Source organism: Solanum tuberosum, unplaced genomic scaffold (assembly GCF_000226075.1).
Source record: "Solanum tuberosum cultivar DM 1-3 516 R44 unplaced genomic scaffold, SolTub_3.0 scf00230, whole genome shotgun sequence".
NCBI classification, from domain to species: Eukaryota; Viridiplantae; Streptophyta; class Magnoliopsida; order Solanales; family Solanaceae; genus Solanum; species Solanum tuberosum.
The window spans coordinates 750,241-761,647 of record NW_006239156.1 but is presented as its reverse complement, the minus strand read 5'-3'; positions in this window follow the sequence as shown (position 1 = coordinate 761,647).

The window sequence follows — 11,407 nt, the reverse complement described above, 5'->3', positions numbered from 1 at the left end:
AGAAATGAGGTTCATCCCGTACATCACGAAGAGGTAGAGTAGGATGTGGAGGTCGATAATGAGGAGGATGTTGGGCAAGATGAGGAGGTACAAGCTGAGACTAAAGGTATTCCTCCCTTAGACCCAGTGTTAGCTCAACAAATCATGACATTTCTGAAAGGATTGGTCGGCCCTGGAGTCCTTCCCACAGTTCAAGCGGCTCAACCTCCTGCCAATCCCCCTATTATTGTTACTGTTCCCAAGGTGGGTGGAGCAGTAGGCACCGATGTCTTTTTCCACCCCTTATTGGGTCCTGTGATGACTGGTAATGAGCATGAGATGCTGACTAAGTTTCTGAAACTAAAGTCGCCCGTTTTTTATGGTTGTGAGAGTGAGGATGCCTATGAGTTTATTTTGGACTATTCTGAGAGGCTTCACAAGTTAGGTATTGTACACCAGCATGGAGTAGAGATCGTGACCTTCCATCTTCTAGGTGAGGCTAAGTAGTGGTGGAGGGCCTATATGGAATGCAAATTGTCAGTTTTACCCGCACTCACTGGGACACAGTTTCATGCTCTATTTTTGGAAAAGTATGTGCCCCGAACTTTGAGAGATCGTAAGAAGGATGAGTTCATGGCTTTGGAGCAGGGTGGTATGACTGCAGCTGCTTATGAGACTAAGTTTCATGCCTTGTCAAGATATGATCCACAATTGGTAACTACAAAAGAGGAGATGATTCGTCTATTTGTCAAAGGTTTGAACCCCAGATGACAGGTATTGTCGGTTCACACGACTTCTGCAAGAAAAAGCTTTAATGAGGTGACCGGCTTTGTGAAGAAAGTAGAGGGAGTTAGAAGTGATGGGCAGGCTAAGGCTTTGGCTAAGAAAGCCAGGGAGCCGCACCTTTGGCGGGTAGAAGGCCATATTTTAACCACATTTGTTATAACTGTGGCGAACTGGCATATGAGGAGAGATTGTTCCCAACTGCGCATGTTGGACCCCGCGTAGCAGCAGACTAGACAAGTGGTACCCGCAAACAATAATAATAATGGTAGAGGACATTCACAAGGTGGGAAAGGGGGAAATCAGCTAGGCCGTGGAGGTCGGGGAAATGGTAATGCAGGTAGAGGAGCAGCGCAGCCAGGCAAGAAGGTCTGCCATCAAAATGATAGGGCTCAGTTTTATGCCTTTCCGAGTAAGACCGAGGCAGAGATATCTGATGCAGTGATCATATGTACTATTCTTCTCTGTGACCAGATGTCTAATGTATTGTTTGATCCAGGTTCTACTTTTTCATACGTGTCATTTCAGTTTGCCTTGGGATATGATGCGGTTTGTGATGTACCTGATGCCCCCATCCATGTTTTTACCCCAGTTGGAGAGTTTGTCATAGTCACCCATGTTTATCGTGCCCTTCCTATTATGTTTATGAGTTTTCAGACTTGGGCAGATTTGGTTATTTTGGATATGACTAACTTTGATATAATCTTAGGCATGACTTGGTTGTCCCCCTATTATGTTGTGTTAAATTGTAATACTAAGTCTGTGACTCTAGGGATCCCGGGTAGGGAAAATTTAGAGTGGGAAGGGGTGTACAAGCCTAAGCCAACTAAGGTCATATCTTCCATCCGGGCTAGGAAACTGGTAGGGTAGGGGTGTTTAGCATATTTGGCTTATGTTCGGGATGTTGAGGTCGGGTCTCCCTCTATTGATTCTATTCCCGTGGTGTCGAAATTTAGAGAAGTGTTTCCTACTGATTTTCCTAGTATGCCTCCGGATAGAGATATAGATTTGTGCATTGATTTGGAACCTGGTACTCTCCCCATCTCCATTCCTCCTTATTGCATGGCTCCATCAGAGTTAAGAGAGCTTAGGACTTAACTTCACGAACTTCTTGATAAAGGTTTCATTCGTCTTAGTGCTTCCCTGTGGGGTTCTCCTGTCTTGTTTGTTAAGAAAAAGAATGGTAGTATGAGGATGTGCATAGACTATCGGCAGTTGAATAGGGTCACCATTCGAAATAAGTATCAGTTGTCTTTGATAAATGATCTTTTTAACGAGTTGCAGGGTGCGTCAGTTTCTCTAAGATTTATCTAAGGTCTTGTTACCATCAGTTAAAGATTAGGCCAGAAGATGTACCCAAAATGACATTTAGGACCGGCTATGGGCACTATGAGTTTTTAGTGATGTCATTTGGATTGACCAATGCGCCTGCAACCTTCATGAGTTTTATGAATGGTGTGTTTAAACCATTCCTGGATTCTTTTGTTATTTTCTTTATTGATGACATTTTGGTGTATTCAAAGATTAAAGAAGACCATGCAGACCATCTTCGTATACTTTTTGGGTGTCCTTGGGAAACAAAAATTGTATGCCAAATTTTCCAAGTGTGAGTTCTGGTTGGATTTCAGTTGTCTTATTGGGGCATGTGGTTTGAAGGGAAGGGGTGATGGTAGATCCCCAAAAGATTGAAGTGGTTAAGAATTGGGTCTGGCCTAGCACTGTGACTGAAGTTAGGAGTTTTGTGGGGCTCGCTAGCTACTATCGTCGGTTTGTGAAAAACTTTTCTTTTATTGCCACACATCTAACAAGGTTGACTAAAAAGGAGGTGCCTTTCAAATGAACTAAAAATGTGAAAAGAGATTTCAAAAGCTCAAGACTCTCTTGACCACCGCACCAATTCTGGCACTACACGTGGAAGGTAAATATTTCATTATTTATTGTGATGCTTCACATTCGGGTTTGGTGATGTGTTTATGTAGGGTAAGAATGTCATAGCTTATGCAATGCGGCAATTCATAGTATATGAGAGAAATTACCCGACGCATGATTTGGAGTTGGCAGTGCTAGTGTTCGCTCTTAAGATCTGGCGGCATTACCTCTATGGTGTCAAGTGTGAGGTGTTTCCTGATCATCGTAGTCTGCAACATGTATTCACCCAAAGGACCTAAATCTGAGACAACGAATGTGCACGGAGTTACTTAAGGATTATGATGTCACCATCCAATATCATCCGGGTAAGGCTAATGTGGCGGTAGACGCACTAAGCTGAAAGGTGGTAAGCATGGGTAGTCTAGCTTGTTTGGGTGTATCCAAGCGACCTTCGGCCAAGGAGATTCAGACCGTGGAGTCTAAGTTCATGCAGTTAGGCATCTCATAGAAAGGTGGGGTATTAGCTAGCATTGAGGTTAGACCCACGTTCATTGAGGAGATCAAGGCCAAACAGTTTGACGATGAGAATTTGAATGAGCTTAGAAAGAAGACAGTAATTTTTAAGGCACAAGATATGGTTCTTGATGTGGAAGGTGTGCTAAGTTTTAAGGGGATAATTTTTGTTCCCCGAGTGGATAACTTGATTCAGAAAATGTTGACAGAATCACATGGTTCGCGGTATTCCATTCATCTGGGTGTGACCAAGATGTACCAAGATTTGAAGCGACTTTATTGGTGGCCTGGCATGAAGAAAGACATAGCTAAGTTTGTGGCTAAGTGCCAAAACTATCAGCATGTAAAGTATGAGCACCAAAGGCCTACAGGTTTGCTTCAGCGAATGCTAATTCCAGAATGGAAGTGGGAGAGGATAGCTATGGATTTAGTGGTTGGTCTCCCTAATACCTTGGGAAAGTTTGATTCCATTTGGGTAGTGGTTGACAGATTGACTAAGTCAGTCCACTTTATTCCAGTCTGAGTAGATTATAATGCTCAGCAGGTTGCTAAAGTTTATGTGAATGAGATAGTGAGACTGCATGGGGTGCCCCTTTCTATCATCTCGAACCGTGGTACGCAGTTCACATCCAAGTTTTGGGGAAAATTGCATGATGAGTTGGGCACTCAACTCACTTTTAGTACAACTATCCATCCAGAGATGAATGGGCAGTCACAGAGAACGATTCAAGTGTTAGAGGACATGTTGAGAGCATGTGTGATTCACTTAGGAGGGCATTGGGATAAGTTCCTACCGTTGTGTGAGTTCTCCTATAATAACAGTTACCACTCCAGCAATGACATGGCACCGTTTGAGGCACTTTATGGAAGAGGGTGTAGATCTCCCATAGTGTGGTTTGAGGTTGAAGATGTGAAACCTTTGGGGGTTAATTAGGTGAAAGATGATCAGGATAAGGTGAGAAGTATCCAATGTAAGCTTCTAGAAGCCCAGAGTCGGTAGAAAAAGTATGTGGATTGTAAGGTAAGGGACATGACATTTCAGGCTGGTGAACAAGTTCTTCTAAAAGTGCCACCCATAAAGGGGGTGATGAGATTTGGTAAGAAGGACAAGCTTAGTCCTCGATACATTGGTCCATTTAAGGTTCTTGACTATGTAGGGCCAGTGGCTTATAGGTTGGTTTTACCACCTAGCTTATCTGGAGTTCATCTAGTGTTTCATGTGTCAATGTTGAAGAAGTATCATGGGGACGGAGACTACATCTTAAAGTGGGACTCAGTGTTGTTAGACAAAGACATTTAATATGAAGAGGAAATGATTGCAATTCTTGATCGTGATTTTCGGAAGTTGAGGACCAAAAAGATTAAGTTCGTGAAATTTCAATGGAAGCATCGTCCAACTGAGGAAGCTACTTGGGAAACCGAGAAGGACATGCGAGACAAGTATCCCATTTGTTCGATGATTCAGGTACTACTCTACTCTTACTTTAGCCAGTTTATCACTCAGGGACAAGTGATGGGTAAATTGATATCTATTGTAACGACATGTTCCCGTCGTTATATAAAAGCCAATGGGGAAATAATTGGGGCCAGAAAACTTTTGAGTGGTGACTTGAAAAATTGTAGCCTAGTCCAGATTTGGATGAAATCTGAGTCAGGTGAGGTCTAGGGAAATCTAGTAATGAATGGGGGGTCTATTTATGAATTGATCACATGAGTAGATAACTAAGACGTTCAGGAACCTTTAGGACTTTCCAGAATCGAATTTAGGCGAGTAAAACTCCCGAAACTAATCTTAGCGTGAAAGGGTAGTTTTTGAACATCATGGGTCGAAGGTGTGTTGTGAAATAAGAGCTTGGAACTCAAATTCTAAGGTTTTGTCTCCGTGTAGGCCGCTGTGGAGGGATTATTCCTGCCAGGGCGGGGCCACTATGGTGGGATAGGGTCCACTGTAGCGACTTAGTCGCGAATTAAGTTGGGGAAAAACCCCAATTTTATTATTTTTCTGCAAACTTTGTTCTTAAGAGTTAGGAGACGACCCAGGGCAAGTTCTTGACAATTTTTGACCACTTCTAGAGCTAAAGGTAAGGTTTTTACTCACCTAATCCATTTTTCAATCCGTAGAACTTAGATTCTTGGGTGATTATCATTGGGGAAGGGTTTTGACCTGAAACTAATGGTGGAAAAAGCCCTAAGTTGGGTATTCGGATCTTGGTTTTGGCCTTGGGTTGATAATTTTGATTGTAATCCGGGTAATTAGGCCTCGTTTATTGATCCTTGCATTTATTTGTTGTGTTTAGACCATGAACAAGCGAAAAGAATCCGGAAAGGGAAGATTCAAGTGCCTTGGGTGGATTCAAGCTTGGTTTCAAGGTAGGTGATGGTTTGATTTCATGTTTGTGTGATGTATGTTGGTAATTGCTTCATTGTAATGCATATATGTATGTGAATGAAACACTATTGATCAAACCAAATGAATTGAGTATGAATGAACAAATGTATGTCATGATTCAACACTTGATTGTATGATTATTAGTGTGAATGTGATTGTGTTGATTGGATCGGGTTTGGATCGGGTGTCACATTCCGACACATATATTAGATCGGGTGTCACATTCCAACACACTAGTTGGGATCAGATGTCATGTTCCGGCACACTAACAGTTTGATTTGGGTTCCATGAGAGGACCATTGAATTGGCATAGTTACTTGTTATTACAAATGTCGAATTGTACATTGCTCCTGAACTGATAATCGATGTAGTATATATATATATATATATGTTGTGCATGCCATGTTTACTATGTTGTGACTGTTTATATATGTTTCGCTTACTGGAATAGCCGCGTGATCCTACCAGTTTACTATGGTTGTGTACTGATAGTGCACTTGTTCTTTCTTTATTGAGTACATGGCATCTTCAGGCGGCTATTGACAAACCTCATTTTGGAGATCACTGATCGAGACCGAATTCAAGGGTGAGCTAGTTCTTCGAGGCTGCCATGAGTTCTCATTCTGTTTAGTCCATTTCCTTCGAACTTAGACTAGTACTTTAGATATTCGTTTGTTTAGTTTCGGGGTTGTACCCCTTGTTCTTAGACTTGTCCTTAGTAGAGTTTTGGTACATTGACCTTCAGGTTCTAGGGGTTGTTTTCCGCAAATGTCTTGGTAATTGTTTTATTAAACTTTCGGAGTTTATGGGAACTCCATTTTTCTTTAGTCATTTAAACCTGCTTCCATATCTTATAATGTTCTAATTTTTGTTAAGTTGTATAGTTGGATTGTAGTAACGGTTCTCCCACCCGAGGGTTAGTGTGGGTATCAATCACGACGATCTGGGTGGTGACAATTTTGGACCATAAATTTTAAAAGTCTTCCTTTCTTTTTAAACTTCATGCCGAGTCAAACTACCTCACATAAAATGAGACAGAGAGAGTATTATTTATAATATTTTTAGAAGCACTTTTTAAAAATGGCTTTTCAGAAAAATATTTTTGAAAAAAGAAACAATTTGTGTTTGGCAAATTCATTTGAGAAGTACTTTTCATAAGCAAATTGTGTTTGACTAATCTTTTTTAAAAAGTATTTTTGATAGTCAAATTCCAAAAAAAGACAACTATTAATGTACTTTTAATATTAAAATTATTGAATGCAGAGAAACTATTTGAAATATATATTATAAAATATTAATTAGATTTTCTTTTTTCTAATTCTGCAAAATAATACTTAAAATAATATATAATATATAAAATAATAATATATAAATGTAAAATAAATTATAAATTTATTATATAAAAATAAAAAATAAAATTCCTATATGAAATTTAACCAAACTTAAGAAATATGCTAATTAATTAATAAGAGATATATTTGTCAATATGTATATATGAAAATGATATTTTAGTCTTGAGAAAAATAATTTCTTATGTTTTTCCTTTTTTTTAAAAAACAGAAATTTTAAGCTTCTTCCCAACCGCAGAAAAACTGCTTCTACTCCTATTTAAAAGCACTTTTATTGATTTGCCAAACGTTTTCTTTTTAAACAAAAGTGTTTTTCCCTCAAAATAAGTGTTTCTGGCCTCCCAACACAATGCCAAACAGGCTTTAATCTTTCGTATAACTGAATTTCTCCATTTACCATTAATTTAGCCAACTTATATATTCATTTACAAAAAGATTGTAGACTTTAAAGAGTTATATTAATAGTAAATAAAACTAATTTATAATTATTAGATATATGGGGGAAAACCCCAAAAAGGCAAAAACCATGACAAATGAACTATATAAATGTTTGAAAATGGTTTTCATTTCCTAGGATTGCTTTAGACCATCACCAACACACCTCTATTTTAATTTTCATTTTCTATAGGTAGAATGGTCTGGGAGGCCCAGGCCCTTGTACTTGTCTTAGTTTGTCACCTGGACCCTTCTACTCACGACTTTGCCAATTGAACCCTCGAACCCACTAAAACCCAACATTTTAAACCCTTTTTTTACTACTAAGTGGTGCGTGAAGTACAAACACCACACATAGCTTTTTACATCATTTAAAAATGTCACGTAGGAAATGACATGTTAAAAATAGGCTAATTCCTTTCTCTTCAAAACATTTCTTTCTCATCGCCTTTTCAACTAGACCCTTGTACTCTCTCTAGTCCCGATTTAGGTTGTTGATCACCGTGATTTTTTTCGATTTTCTAAGGCGTTTGAGTTTGTGTTTCACTCTATAGTTGTAAGTTTGTTAACTGATCATTCTGTTTGTTTTGCAGTTGTTTTTGGTGTTTCAGTTTAAATTTAGTTATTTTAGGCTTTAGTACTTTTGCAGAGGTTATGGTGTGATTTTTGGGAGGAGTCTGATTTTTTACATGCCTAATAACAATTTGTAGAAGTATTATGCATTTAATGGCATTTGCCGTGAATATGTTTTGAATCTATGGATTTTTCGTAACTGAGTGTTTTTTTTTATCAATTATGTTGGATTTATTTCTTGTTAGTGGTCCAATTGGATTATATCATATTATTATAGAGATTTTTGTTGTACTCCATAAAGAATTACTTTAAAATTAGGTTTTTTTTTTGTCAATTAGGGGTTTTTGTCAATTAACGCTTTTTTTCATTTAGGGCTTTTTGTCAATTATTTGAAAGTATCCTCGTGACTTTGTAGGCATGGTAAGAATATGTCTTCAACAATTATTACACTTCAAATGCATTATGGAGGTTGTTTTTTATCAGACTCTTAACGCATGTATGCCAATGTAATTTTTTATCTTGAAAAAGTAAGAATCGATATGGATGAGCTCCATATCATATTTTTTCAGAAATTAGCTAGTGAATTGGGATTGAAAAAGTTGAAACCTTTGGCTGCAAAGTTAACAAAAAAAGTGGTTTTTATATGTTGAATAGTGATGCTGATGTGTTTGTGGTTTTTATATGTGAAGATTTATTAACAACTTAAAGGGTGGGGACTTTGTTGATGTGTTTGTGGTACATCAAATTAGTACTCCTTTAATTGTTGAGAATCCTAATGAGGAGCAACTAGCCCAAACCCTCCCCCCCCCACCTACCGTTATAAATGCTAGGGCTGATGTGTCTTCCCCTTAACGATATGATAAAAACTATGATACAAATATGAAAGAAGATCATCAACCTATGTTAGACATGGGAAAGAATAAGGAGACTGTTGCTCCTGAGGTTTCTTTATAGGACTTAGATGAGGATGAAGGTCAAGGTCAAGGTAATGACTTTTCTTTCTACCACCTTCAAACATCTGATGAATCTGATGTAGATGTAGATGCTGAACAATATAATTTTGAGTCACCTTACGATATTGTGAGAACATTAATGGCTTAAGTGACTTGGATAGTGAGTTTATTGAAGTTAGGCAGTCAAACACACAAGAACAAGTTAGTAAAGAGAAGACTACTAGAATAAATATAGAGGAGATACATTCTGACCCTGTAGGTATAGATGCTAGTTTTGAAGATATTAATAAGAATAAGAGGGGAAGATATGAAGGAAAATTGGGTGGGGATGACCTGAATTTTGATAGCTTAGATCCTGGCAGTGAAATTAGTGAAGATGAAGGGGATCCTGTTGAGTCTGATTAGGTTGAAGATCCACCTACTAGGAATGCAAGTACAAAGGTCTATTTTGACCAAAATGCCATTTTTTTTTATTTAAGTTGTATATGGTTTTTGTGAATAATGTTGAGTTTAGAGAAGCCCTACAAACTTACTCTATTTAAAAGGGTGTGAACCTTAAGCTTAAACCTAATGAAAAGGAGAGGATCAGGGTAAAGTGTAATAAGAAGGGTTGTCCTTGGCATATTCTTGGAAGTATTGATGGTAATACTGGAAATTTTATTGTGAAGACATATTTTCCTTTCCATAAGTGTTGCAAAAGAACAAGATACAAGTTATGTACTCCAAAGTAGATTAGTAAGACTTACAAAGACAGAATCATGAGTGAGCCTAGCATCATACTCCATCACATTCTAGGCTTGGTAAGAAAGGATTGTGGATTTTATGTTAGTAAAACAAGTTGTAGAAGAGCAAATAAAAATTTCTTGAATGAGCATATGGGTAATTTCATAGAGGAATTTGCTAGATTGTATGATTATGTTGAAGAGTTGAAGTCTACAAATCTAGGAACTACTATGGTTGTTAGGACATCCAAGAATGCAAAATTCTTGGAAAAGAGGTATTTATGGGGATTTATATCTGTCTTGGAGCACTAAAAAATGGATGGATGAAGGGGTGTAGATGGATATTTGTTTTGATATTGCATTTCTAAAAAGTGTATGTAGAGGTGAACTGTTGACTTGCATTTCCAAGGATGGAAATAATCAGATGTACATTGTAGCATGAGCAGTAGTTAATAAAGAATCCAAGGACACATGGTCTTGGTTTATCAAGTGCATCAAATATGATTTGGAGCTGACACAAACTGAAGGTGAAGGACTCACAGTTATGTCTGATATGCAGAAGGTATGAGAACACTTTGTAGTCTATTTTTTTTTACTTTGCTACAACAATTTCTATGTTACACTTATATTCCTATTGTTTTTTCTTGGCATGCCTTGTTTCTTCGATAGGGTCTTCACATAGCACTTACTGATTTATTACCAAATGTTGAGCGTAGATGGTGTGCTAGAAATATATGGGCCAACTGAAAGAAGGTATGGAGGGGTGAAGAAGGAGAAATTTTTTTGGTAGGTGGCCAAGGATCCATTTGAAGTTCATTTATAATCAAAACTTGATGAAATGAGTGTGTTGGGAGAAGGTATTGTGGAAGCTTTGTTAAAGTACAATAAGGAGGCATGGTTTGGGTCATTATTCAAGGATCATATTAAGTGTGACATAGTCGAGAATAATATGTGTGAGACATTCAATTGTTGGATTTTGGAAGCTAGATTCAAATCAATCATTACTATGTTAGAGGAAATTAGACTCAGAGTCATGGAAAGAATGACTCAACTGAGAGATTTTTATGAAAATTAGGTAACTGATGTGTCACCTATGGCTATACAAATTCTTAGTGAGAGTGATAAACATGCAGCCATATGTGAGGTCAAATTCAATGGAGATAATGGCCATGAGATTTAGGATCCACCATATAAACATGTTGTTAATCTCAAAAGAAAGTGTGTAGTTGTAGGTCATGGAAACTGAAGGTAATTCTTTGTGCACATGGAATTACTGCAATGCATTACAATGATTTAGATGTTGAGTCATTTATTGATCAGTGGTACAAGAAGGAAACATATCTGAAGACATACAATAAGTTCATTCAACCTATGGCAAACATGAAGATGTGGCCAAAGAGCACAAAACCATCCATTGAGCCACCTGAAATCACTCATATGCCAGGAAGACCAAGAAAAAAAAGGTCAAAAGATAGTGTTGAGCCTAGTAAGAAGAAGTTTGAAAAGGCTAGGGTAGAAAAATGAAATGTTCTTTGTGCAAGAATTTTGGGCATAACAAGAAAGGTTGTTCAATTGCTGTAAGTTTTGCTTTAACTTCTTCAACTTTGTTAATGAAATTTATTTTATCAATACTTCTGAATTTAGTTTGGAAAATTGTGTATCTATAAAAATGTCTATATTACTGGAACTGCAAGAACTGGTACCGGTGGAAGTGGTGGTTCAACTACTTCAGCAGCTTCTACAGGTGTAACTACTGGTGCAACTACTTCAACACCATGTGCTGGTGAAAGTGTTGCTGCAACTACTATAAGACCAGCTACTACGTCAACATCTTCTAGAGGT